The sequence below is a fragment of the Opisthocomus hoazin genome, chromosome 3, assembly GCF_030867145.1.
Source record: "Opisthocomus hoazin isolate bOpiHoa1 chromosome 3, bOpiHoa1.hap1, whole genome shotgun sequence".
Lineage (NCBI taxonomy): Eukaryota > Metazoa > Chordata > Aves > Opisthocomiformes > Opisthocomidae > Opisthocomus > Opisthocomus hoazin.
The window spans coordinates 78,339,664-78,352,369 of NC_134416.1; positions in this window are offsets into that span (position 1 = coordinate 78,339,664).

Here is a 12,706-nt window from a genome sequence, read left to right on the forward strand (position 1 = left end):
TCCATATGCTGGCATGGTGGAACAGCTTGTCACGGGCTTCCTAAACCTGCAAAGTGGGAATGCCAACCCTGCACAAGAAGAGGTGTTGCAGTCGTGGTACAAAGCGTGCCGTGCCACAAGACATAGAGAAGGAAAAGTAATGGCGTAGGGAGAACACCTCACTTCTTCCCAGTAAGGACACAAAAGTATGAAGTCTGGTATGAAGTCAAATGTATGTATGTGCATGTGGAATTTGTGCTGTACAGGTGATTTTAATCTATCAAATATCTGTTTTAAGGTAAAAAAGGGGGGGAAAATGCCATTGCAGATGCAATTTATGCCTGTGCAGAGAGACAATACAAGACATGTACGTAACCTATAAATCTGAGTGACACATAGACCTTTAAGGTTTGTTGTGTATTGAAAGACATATAAAAAAGAACATAGACTCAGAACTGGAATTTGGCCAGGAACACAAGCCAATGATACTTCTGAAATATGATGCATTTTTGCTGTCATTTGGTTTTAATGCTGATGTAGAACTGTCTGCAGGATTTCTAAACTTCAGATTTAGCTCTTTTTTCAGCTGAAGTACAATATTTCTAAAAGCAGCTACTAGTTTTATGTTCATTAAAGTACAATTCAGAATAATAATTCTTAGAGTTATTATGAAAATTCTTCAACTTTTTTACATGTTTGGTTTTATGACACAATTAAACATTGGCTGTGAAGCTTATTGTCATTCCATGTAATGTTTTTGTCATTTTGAAACCAGCTTACAATTAATGTGGGAAATAAAGTCATGTGAAGTAGATGAGCAAAAATGCAACATCATACCTATAAATCTGAAGGTGTTTACCATCTGCAAGTATAGCTGTACAGTTTCTTTAATTAGATGTATATTACATAAGTTGTTTTTAGGAAATATTGAACCCAACTAGTCATTCATACAATATGCAAAATAGCACAGTACCTATGTTTGTAAAAAAACCATATTTTCAAATAAAATTTCATGACTACTAATTTTTTAAGAAATCGTGGTGCATGTGTGTGCATGTTTTTACGTATTAAATGGAAAACATTTTTTTTATATTAACTTAGCTTGTAAGAAGTTTATGACTGGAAGACCTTACAAAGCCAGGTTTAGTGTTTCTGTCTGGTATGAAAATTTCTTACTGTCAAATAATGTTGTTGGGCTCAGGCTGTCACCTGTTCTTTCCCTTAAGACATCTGGTTGACTACTGTTTTTTTGTTTATTTTCTATTCCTGACCTTAGGAAGGACTTTTAAAGCTCTATCCTGATACCAAACTTAGCTAAAATTGGCCAACAAAGTCGAAAGTTAAAGCAAAAAAGGATGACAGACCTGTGATCAGTATAATTGCCTAAACTTTTATTCTGTGTGCCTCAGTGCATAGCAGAGACATTAATGATAGCATTCACATTTCTTGAGCTGCCTCATCCAATGCTCCTTCGCTTGTGTATCTGTATGTGCATAGTTTCTCAATGTGACAATAGTTAACACGGGGGAATGCTTTTAGCCCCACTGAAACTTGTGGCTTAGTGTGAGGACCTGTTTACATGCAGCTTCCTGCAGACCTGTCTTTCCATTGTTTCAAGTACCCAACAACTTTTGTTTCATCTTCCTTTTTCTTTCCTGTTACATTCACAGATTGTCACCTCATTCAGTGATTGATCTGTCCTGCGCTACGATTTCACTCAACACTACAATCCCTGCCAGAAAACGATTTCCATGGGGGAATCTTGAACCTATTGCTTTGAATTTAATTGACTTTTAAATTGAATTGAAGGAAGGAAGGAATAAAGTTCCATTTCTATTCCAGCCATTTTGGTTCTTCTGAGCTAAAAGGAGAAAACTTATTTCTGTTGTCAAAAACAGGCAGACATGATGCTGAATGCACACTTACCTTGTTGTCACGTGCACAGGTTACATTTTATAATTTCTTCATCCTAACGTTGCTCTGCTCCTACCTGTTCAAATGTACGAGTTGTTTAGGAAGTTTGGTATTTTCTTGGTCAAATTCTCAGCTATTCCTTCACAATTCTGTTCAGAAGGTCACACTGTATGGCTGAAGTCCTACAGCATGTGGCGTGAGTAATTTCCCTCTGGGACACAGTGGGGTTTCTACGTACAGCTACCGTCTCTTGGGCTTTCCTAAAGGGAATAGCCCACAGCTACAAAGGTTAAGTGAGCTGGCCTTTGGGGCACAGCAGGAAGCTTTACAGTCTGTGTTTGTTAAATTCTGTCAGAAGTAGTCCTGCTTGTTGTTCATCTTAGCTTCATATACCCTGAAGTTGCAAAGAACTCTTTGTACTTCAGGTGCAGATACATACATGTTAACACAACAGACAAGCATTTAAAGTGGCTGCCTGATTGGCTGAGGTGGCATTGGTTATATTCACAGAATCACACAATCACAGAATAGTAGGGGTTGGAAGGGACCTCTGTGGGTCATCTAGTCCAACCCCCCTGCCCAAGCAGGGTCACCTACAGCAGGCTGCACAGGACCTTGTCCAGGCGGGTCTTGAATATCTCCAGAGAAGGAGACTCCACAACCTCCCTGGGCAGCCTGTTCCAGTGCTCCGTCACCCTCAGAGGGAAGAAGTTCTTCCTCATGTTCAGACAGAACTTCCTGTGCCTCAGTTTGTGCCCATTGCCCCTTGTCCTGTCACTGGGCACCACTGAAAAGAGCTTGGCCCCATCCTCCTGATACCCACCCTTCAGATATTTATAAGCATTTATTAGGTCCCCTCGCAGCCTTCTCTTCTTCAGGCTGAACAAGCCCAGCTCTCTCAGCCTCTCCTCGTAGGGGAGATGTTCCAGTCCCCTCATCATCCTTGTCGCCATCCGCTGGACTCTCTCCAGCAGCTCTTCATCTTTCTTGAACTAGGGAGCTCAGAACTGGACAGAGTACTCTAGATGAGGCCTCACCAGGGCAGTGTAGAGGGGAAGGAGAACCTCCCTCGTCCTGCTGGCCACGCTCTCCTTTATGCACCCCAGGATTCCACTGGCTTTCTTGGTAGCCAGGGCACACTGCTGGCTCATGGTTAACCTGTCGTCCTCCAGGACGCCCAGGTCCCTCTGCATAGAGCTGCTCTCCAGCAGGTCCACCCCAAGCCTGTACTGGTGCATGGGGTTGTTCCTCCCCAGGTGCAGGACCCTGCATTTGCCTTTGTTGAAACTCATCAGGTTCCTCTCTGCCCAGCTCTCCAGCCTATCCAGGTCACGCTGAATGGCAACACAGCCTTCCGGTGTGTCTACCACACCTCCCAGTTTGGTGTCATCAGCAAACTTGCTGAGGGTACATTCTAACTCTTCATCCAGGTCGTTGATGAAGAAGTTAAACAAGGTTGGGCCCAGTACTGACCCCTGGGGGACACCACTTGTCACCAGCCTCCAACTAGACTCAGCGCCGCTGATGACAACCCTCTGAGTTCTGACATTCAGCCAGTTCTCTATCCACTTCACTGACCACTCATCCAGCCCACACTTCCTCAGCTTCCCTAGGAGGATATCATGGGAGACTGTGTCGAAAACCTTGCTGAAGTCAAGGTAGACAACATCCACGGCTCTCCCTTCGTCTACCCAGCCAGTCATGTCATTGTAGAAAGCTATCAGATTGGTCAGGCATGATTTCCCCTTGGTGAATCCATGCTGACTTCTCCTGATAACCTTCTTTTCCTCCACTTGTTTGATGATGGCCTCCAGGATAAGCTGCTCCATCACCTTTCCCGGGATGGAGGTGAGGCTGGCTGGCCTGTAGTTCCCTGGGTCCTCCTTCTTGCCCTTTTTGAAGACTGGAGTGACATTGGCCTTTCGCCAGTCCTCGGGCACCTCTCCTGTCCTCCAGGACCTCTCAAAGATGATGGAGAGTGGCTCAGCAATGACATCCGCCAGCTCCCTCAGCACTCGTGGGTGCATTCCATCGGGGCCCATGGATTTGTGGACGTCCAGATCACTTAAGCGATCCCTCACACAGTCCTCCTCGACCAAGGGAAAGTCGTCCTCTTTGTAGGCTTCTTCTCTTACCTCCGGGGCCTGGGATTCCTGAGGGCCAGTCTTAGCACTGAAGACTGAAGCAAAGAAGGCATTCAGTAGCTCTGCCTTCTCTGCATCCTCCGTCACCAGGACACCCGCCTCATTCAGCAGCGGCCCCACATTGTCCCTAGCCTTCCTTTTGCTGCTGATGTAGTTGAAGAAGCCCTTCTTGTTGTTTTTGACATCCCTTGCCAGCTTCAATTCCAGGTGGGCCTTGGACTTCCTTGTCGCATCCCTGCATGCTCTCACCACATTCCTGTACTCTTCCCAAGTGGCCTGCCCCTCTTTCCACATTCCATGGACCTTTCTCTTCTGCCTGATCTCCGCTAGAAGCTCCTTGTTTAACCATGCAGGTCTCCTGCCTCCTTTGCTCGACATAAAAAGTACAAATTTAAGAATCTTACTCTAAGTTGCTAGCCTTTTTGGCTATTGGTCATATCCAGCCTGGTTGTACAAAGCACCAGCTGGTGATCATTTCAGCAGTCCTTCAAGCTGAGGCATTTGCTTTTCATAAAATAACTGCAAACAGCTGTTTTGCAAATAACGCCTTGGTTTCTGTGGAGATAGCACAATTCAGTTATGGCAAGTAATTATGGTGGCAAAATTATATGTATGTAGTCCCTACTGTATCAGGACACTGAAACGCTTCCTTCTTTTAAGCATGTCTTTTTACTGCCTTTAGCATTTCTATGGAAGGGACAGCTGAAAGAACATGCTCTGGACCGGACTGTGGAAGTGGCAGTAGATTCCAGAACAATGGAAATCTTGTGCCAGTATTCATCTGACAGCCCTTTGGTGGTCAGATTTATTAATCTGCTTTGATAAGAGGCAAGTCTGAGGTTTTCATTCTTTTATCTGTGCTATGTGGAAAACTGTAGGCTATGTTTAAAGTTGTCAGTTGTATTAAATTTAAAGAACCAGATTCCACAGTTGTCTTGGAAAATGTTTAGAGATCTGTAAGCTGAAAAAGTTTGAAAATTGTTGCTTCACAAATACAACTCCATGATATGAGTAGGGAGTACTCTGACTGATATCCTTTTCTACTGACATTAATCACAGAATCATAGAATCATTTAGGCTGGAAAAAACCTTTAAGATCATCAAGTCCAACTGTAAACCTAACACTGCCAAGTCCACTACTAAACCATATCCCTAAGCATCATGTCTACGCATTGCCAGGGATGGTGACTCAACCACTTCCCTGGGCAGCCTGTTCCAACTTTTGACAATCCTTTCAGTGAAGAAATTTTTCCTAATATTCAACCTAAACATTCCCTGGCTCAACTTGAGGCCATTTCCTCTTGTCCTATCACTTATTATGTGAGAAAAGAGACCGACACCAACCTCACTACAACCTCCTTTCAGGTAGTTCTAGAGAGTGACAAAGTCTCTCCTCAGCCTCCTTTTCTCCAGACTAAACAGCCTCAGTTCCCTCAGCTGCTTCTCATATGACTTGTTTTAAGCAAGGATTACTTTATTCTGTGCACCACAGCACATCTCAACATATTTTATGTATCCTAGGTGGCACCTATAAACAGAAATGCAATCAATATGTTAATTCTAGTGTTATGGTAATCACTAGTCGATAAAAGGAGAGATGCAATAAAGTGCAGTTTTCTTTTCTCTTGACCTTTATCTGTTCAGTTGATTGACATCTATAAATACAGCCAGAAAACTGACGATAATAAAATTTGAGATGGGTCCATCAGAATGAGTAGTATAGTATAACCTGCAAGTAATCAAGTAATAAAGACCAGCATCTATAAAGCTTATGCAGTACTATCCATGGCAATGGAAAAGAAGAAAGATTAGTAAAAATTAATCTTTTTCTTTGCTTAGTGTTGTCAGTAAGTGATAAAATCAACAAAAGTTAGTTGAGTACTTTTTTGTTCGTTAGTTATGTCTGACAGTTATTCTTTGCAGTATCTGATCAGGTCGTGAGAAAGTTCATGAAATAACGAGCTTGAATTTTAAGCAAATGATTGCAAACCCCACAGAAATAAAGGGAGAATTCATTGCTGGGTATTCAGAACTATTTTCAGGACAATATAAGTATAAAAATCCTAATGATATCACAAACTATATAACAGCAAAGTCAGAAAAAAATTATTCTCTTGTGAAACTGGCAGAAAAATGGAGGGTGGGAAAAGAAGTGATAGATATACCAGGAGAGGCATCAGGTTCACTTTACTGGATTTAGTATAAATTTAGATCCCAAAGCTTTGTATGGCGCTGCTGTTTGCTGCAGAAATATATGGCTGTACAATTAAGAGTTCTGTGGGAGGTCTTTTCCTACTCTTCAGTGTGCCCTGGTCCTTACTCCCACTTCCAATCTGAAGATGTGGGGAAGAAGGCCAACTTCCTGGTGCTCTCAAGAGGTGCAAGAGGTTAACTGGGAGGCAGCTGCTAACTCCAGTGTTTAAAAGCACTGAGAATGGGAGAAAAAACATGGAATGGAGATTTCCTGCCCTGGTCTGTCCATTTTCTCAGATTCTTTGCAGAAGCATGGTTTTTAGACCAGCAGTTACTGCCTCTGGGTTTTTTGTTTTCCAGCCACAACTCTGGAACTGCTGATGAGCCAAGATCTTCCTAGCCGCTCCCAGTATTGCAATCTGTTGTTTATATTTGAAATAATTTTAATTGTCTAATTAGCATTTAATCACCTGAACCTTGGTCTTGTGTTCTGGGTTTTGAGGAGTTGTGTATATTCAGTTTTGCTCTCACTTTCCTTCTGGTCTTTCTTTTCCCTGTACGTAGGCTGAGAAAGTGTTCAAAATGTGCTGAAAACTTCTGTTTCCTTTTAAAACCATTTAAGTATCTTCAGCTACTAACTCGGTTTAAAATCTCTGTAATAATATTCTTTTTGAACACATCAAAATCAGATCTGAACTGAAGCAAGTCAGCTTATTAATGCAGTAATAATGTAATATTAGTGGTTTGGTCATGGTTAAATAATTAGTAGTTTTATTATAGTTGAAGGTAAAAGGGAAAGGCTGGGAGGAAGCATCTTTCCAAAGCCAAATGACAAGAATTAACAAGCTTTGGCTGTAGGAGGTTGCCTGAGGAAGGATAGCTCGCATAGAGCATGCCTATATTTACCAATTATATAATTCAGCCTAATAGTTCTGGTAACGTATTGAGTGTGCATCCCCTTGGGATAAAAATGATTCACATGCTGTTTCTTGGTTGTGGACAAATAAATATTAGAGAAAGAAAGACATCATAAACCCAAGAAAATGTTGTTTATTGAAATAATGTATTTTAGTTTTCTGGGTTTTTTTTTAACTGCTCGTGTTCCAGATTGTGCATTAAACCAGTAGTCAAACTGGTGGGACACAACAGTTTCCTCACCAATCAGTTACGTGAAGATGACTGTAGGGAAAGGTCCGGCAGTAGCTGGAGCCCATGATGGTCCTGGGAACCAGTTCCCATTTGCCCAGGTAACATGCTTAGAGGCTTAGGTCACTATGACTTCTCCTTTATGTTCCTGAGTCTCACAGGGCTTCCAACAACACACAAAATAGAGGTTGCAAATACCAACTAAGAACTGAGTCCGTGGCCTGTCCCTCCTTCCCTCTCTCCCTCTCTCATTCCCTCCCTTTCTTCTGTCCTCCCTCCATTTGGGTCCCTCCTTTCGTTTGGTCTGGCACTGTAGAGGGAGAGCATTACCAACCTCAAGATCAAACTGACAGTTGCACATGGGATTTGGATATTATCGTATCTATGATGCCATGACCATTCTTTGACACACGAGTTATTTGCTATTATTAAAAAAATAAGACTATAAGGGTCTAAGAGCATGGGTTTCTAGTTGAGTGAGCTAGTGGAAGGTGGAAAAATAACAGTATATCTAGTGAAACATACTGAAAGCTGTCATGCAATAGTTAAGGCCAGTTATTTCACTACCTGTAATAGCAACTGCAGTCTGTAGTCATTATCTCAGCAGAATAACTCACTTGTTACTCAGTATAATTGGTTATCGGTCATAAACTTTACCATAAACTAGCACTCCAAAAGCATCTAGAAGAAAGATATCACCGAAAGTTGCTGAGCAACTTGCTATTAAATTCAAATAAACATTGAAAGCAAGAGAGGAATTATAAAATATGTTTACTAAATGGGAAAAAGAAGGCTGCTGATTAAAGGTTGTGACTATCAAACCTCATAAGCTTTTGTTAGGGACAGACTCTGTCATACTGGAGTGAATCAAATAAAGTAAAAAGAGTGACTGAATTAAAATCAGTGCAAGGATTTGATTCTCCAATATTCACCTGTTAGTACTACCATGACTGGGCCTGTTGGCTTGTTGTCTGGAATTCACTATTCCCATTTTGCAAGATGTAATTTTGAAAGTTTTGGAAAATAAAAAACTGAAATTTATATTACGCTCCAGAACATGTCTCAGATTCTACTGCTTACAATGATTTTAAAGAGACAGGATATCAGAATAAATTAGTCCCAGTTCTAAAAGCAGTAGGTGAAAATAAGAAGAGCAGAATACATTGCAGCATCCATCATGGACATCTGTATGCAGACCCAGAGCTACTACGTAGAATAATATACTGGCATCAAAATGGTGATAGGAAGAAATGGTACTATTGTCTTTTTAGTGCTGATTTGAGACAGAGAAGGTTCCTTTAACACAGACAAATCATTAAAATTAATCTTTCAGTAGATTTAGTCTTAACACAGAAACTTGATCTTAACACAACATTTGGAACTTATTCATCTCTCATAATGATTTGGAGCTTAGTAGCAAGACATATTTTGTACAAATTTCACATTTCATTATACATTATTAAAGATAACTAGATTTTTTTCTCTTTAATGCTGGCAAAGCTTTCCCCTGCAGGACCCTTCACAAGCTCATGTTTGGCTTTTTTTATTTTAAGCTGCTGCATGAATGCTCATGTTCTCTCTGTCAAAGCAGAATTAAAGCATTGTCTCTAGCTTTGTACCTGTAGGCATTGTCTTAATCTGTAGGTCCACTGTGTCACACCCTTCCCAGTACCAGATACATGATGCAAACACTTCTATCCTGTGATGAATATTGATTCCAAAAGTGTCAGTATCTGATGGGCAGCCTAAGTTTGGTTTATGCCGAAATTTACGACAAGGTTTACGTCTGGGTTTGGCATACGAATTCAAAAGTAGACATTACAAGGTTTGAAATTCAATCACCATTTTGGGGCTGGAAGGGGAGGAGGGGAGCAGGAGCTGCAGAAATACACGAACAGAATTCCTATATATGTATTTCTGCTGAGAAAGCATATCATGCTTGACCACTCTGTAGGCCGTGTCTTTTCAAGCTCTTGCAGTTCTATCCACTTCTCATTTTTTCCTCCAAGCCTTTCAGCTTCTTCTGAAAACAGCTTTTTTTTCTGTACACAGCTAGTCCTGTGGTTAAATAACAATGAGCACCTTTCCTTTTGAGCCCAAGTATGTTTTGTTCCTGTGAATCTCTTGAGCATTTATATTCTGACACTATTATTTGATGCATTTGCCCTGCTCTTGGGAAAAGTCAATTTCACCAAATCCCTGTGAAGCTGTAAGAGGAAACTGGTTTTACTTGTTATGTTGCCTTTTTGCTTCTCCTCCTGCATGCTGTCCAGGTATGCACAAATGCTGACAGATTTTAAATGACTTCTTGATAGTCTATGTACATACTTATAGACATATTTGCACCACTTCCCTCTCAATTTAGTAAAAAAAGACTTAGAGAGAGCAGAATAATGACACAAGAACTGCAGAAATCAAACCAGAATATCCAACCTGTACATATTTTAAAGGCGTTTAGTATTCAATGAAGATTAAAATATCATATATCACATTTAAGTGTTATATAGCTTTCCTTCCTCATTTCTCTTCCCCCATGAAGTTGAGAAGCAGCTTATTAGAAAGGAAGCAACATGTGTAAAACTCAGTAATACAGTCAAATGTCAGTGCATGAGCTGGGTACAGAGAATAGCCCCGTGAGTATACTTACAAGTAAATTAAAATAAGAACATTGTGTGATTTTAACCAAAATGATTATTTTAGATGCCTGAGATCTGTGAATATTGCAATGGGAGGTAATACCGCTCCAAATTATGTCATCTTTCTTTCAGAATGTCCTGTTAATTATAGCAGCACCTGCTAGACTGCACTTACTGTTATGTCAGCATTTCAAATGAGTACGCTCTATTTAAATGAATTCTTTCATGGCTGAAAACTACAGCCTAATAGTACTTTAACTGTGTTTCCGACACAAATATTTTGGCTATCACTGATTGCTGAAGCAAAATACACACTTTTTACAAACTCATTGCCTTTAGGGCCAGAAGGGTCTTTTGGATCATACAGTCCAGTGTTGTAGTCTCTCACTGAAATATTCCCATGTCTAACCTGTAGCTTCTGGTCATACCTTGTAGGAAATATTTTAAAAGGCACAAGGAATTGAGCCAGAGAGCAACCTCACAGGTTACTCAGAAATAAAATAATTAATTGCTTAATTTGAAATGTTCATCTTGCTTCTGGTCTGAATGTGTCTGGGCTCAGCCATTAGATCTTGTAGTCTATTTACTTACCAACTTTTTTTTCCCACCTTTTTGTACATCCAGATTCAAACAAGTTATGTTTCACAAGGCAGATTTCCAGATATGAATTGTTGTTTCGATTCTCATATCCACCTCCCAGGCACATGCCCCCTTTTAAGTTTACTCTTAAAAGTTTAATGAAAAGTTAATAAACTCCAAATAAACGTTAATAAATTCTTAAGTTTATTCTTAGAAGATGTAGGTCAGACCTTGAGACAGCATCACAGAATCACAGAGTGACAGGGGTCGGAAGGGACCTCTGTGCATCATCTAGTCCAATCCCCCTACCAAAGCACACTCACTTAGCGTAGGTTGCACGGGACCTTGTCCAGGCAGGTCTTGAATATCTCCAGAGAAGGAGAATCCACAGCCTCTCTCGGCAGCCTGTTCCAGTGCTCCATTACCCTCAGAGTGAAGAAGTTCTTCCTCATGTTCAGACGGAACTTCCTGTGCTTCAGTTTGTGCCCGTTGCTCCTTGTCCTGTTGCTGGGTACCACTGAACAGAGTCTGACCCCATCCCTTTGACACCCACCCTGAAGATATTTATGGGCACTTATCAGGCCCCCTCTCAGCCTTCTCTTCTTCAGGCTGAACAAGCCCAGCTCCCCCTGCCTTTCCTCACAGGAGAGATGTTCCAGTCCCCTAATCATCTTTGCAGCCCTCCTCTGGACTCTCTCCAGGAGTTCCTCATGTTTGTTGACCCGGGGAGCCCAGAACTGGCTTCACTAGGGCAGAGCAGAGGGGGAGGAGAATGTCCCTTGACCTGCTGGCCACCCTCTTCTTAATGCACCCCATGATACTAGTATCACAGTAATGATCTAGCTCAGTGATTCTCAAACAGCTACAAAATTTGTTGTGAGCAATAACTAGGGGAAATCATATTTGTGGGTTCATTCGTTGTAGTCTCATGTGTTCGCCATTGCAACACTTCCTGAAAGAACCCATCCTTGTTGAACAACTGTATAAACCACCTTCTTAACTTTGTTCCACATTGTCTTTGCATATATCTAAAATTGTAGTTCTGAAAAAGATACACAGATTTTGGTAGCTGTTTAATCTTTAATAATTGGAAATTAAAAGAATTTATTGCTGCTTTTGAGGGGTGAGTACATTGCCTGATCTCTAATAAGATACGTGTTTATTGAATATTATCCCATCAATCCCTAATAGTTTTACCTTTCTCTGGCAAGCCTCCGATATTAATAAAGCAAAGACAAAATAATATAAGAATACATTTTCAGAATTTCACTTTAAGAAGCACCTCTTTATTCCAGAGCGCTGAAGAATCTGCAGAAGTTGCAAAGCAAGATGTGAAATGTTGTAAGTAATTGAATTTGTCATCCAAGTTTTGTCTTGAAATATCTTAAAGTAATATAAGGTGTGATACTATAATAAAAAGTATTATTCAAATTTTATTACATATCTGTGAAATAAAGTATTTCTTGAGACTCGAGGCTAATTCTTCTAATGTCTCAGAAAAAGATGTAGGTCTTCTGAAGCAGAAATTTTTAAGAAACCTTCTAGAACAACGCTGGATTACCATTGCAGTTTTAAAACTCTTATAGAACTTGTTTTGAACACACCAGATGATTGTCCAGTACTAGATCTACTTAGCTTGGCATCATAATTTAAGTTTGTGTCCCACTGATGTGTTTTGCTAGTGGGAAAATCACTGATCTCCAAATAAAGAAGTATTTTTTTTTCTTGCTTCATTCCATTTCTGAATGAATTTTCAGAATACGTTTTGTTTTTTCATGTCTTTTTTTTTTAATATGAATTTCCAAGGAAACTGGTGAATTTATGGACCCATGCAAACATGATAAACCAAAACACCTAAATGAGCAAAGTAGTGTTTTTTTGTTGTGGCTTTTTAACTTTGTCAGTCCTTAACTCCAGGACATTTTGTTTAGCACTTACTGAGGCTGATGCATAGGATTCTGTCTGCTGAATGAGGGAGTTTTCTGACAGATCGCTGGTGTGATACCGCTTTATATGCACTTTTTTCCCAAGAAATCTGTCTGCCATGTTATGGAATCTTTAGCCCTGTTTATCGTGTATGGAACTGGACAAGAGCCACCCCTGGGCACCTGTATA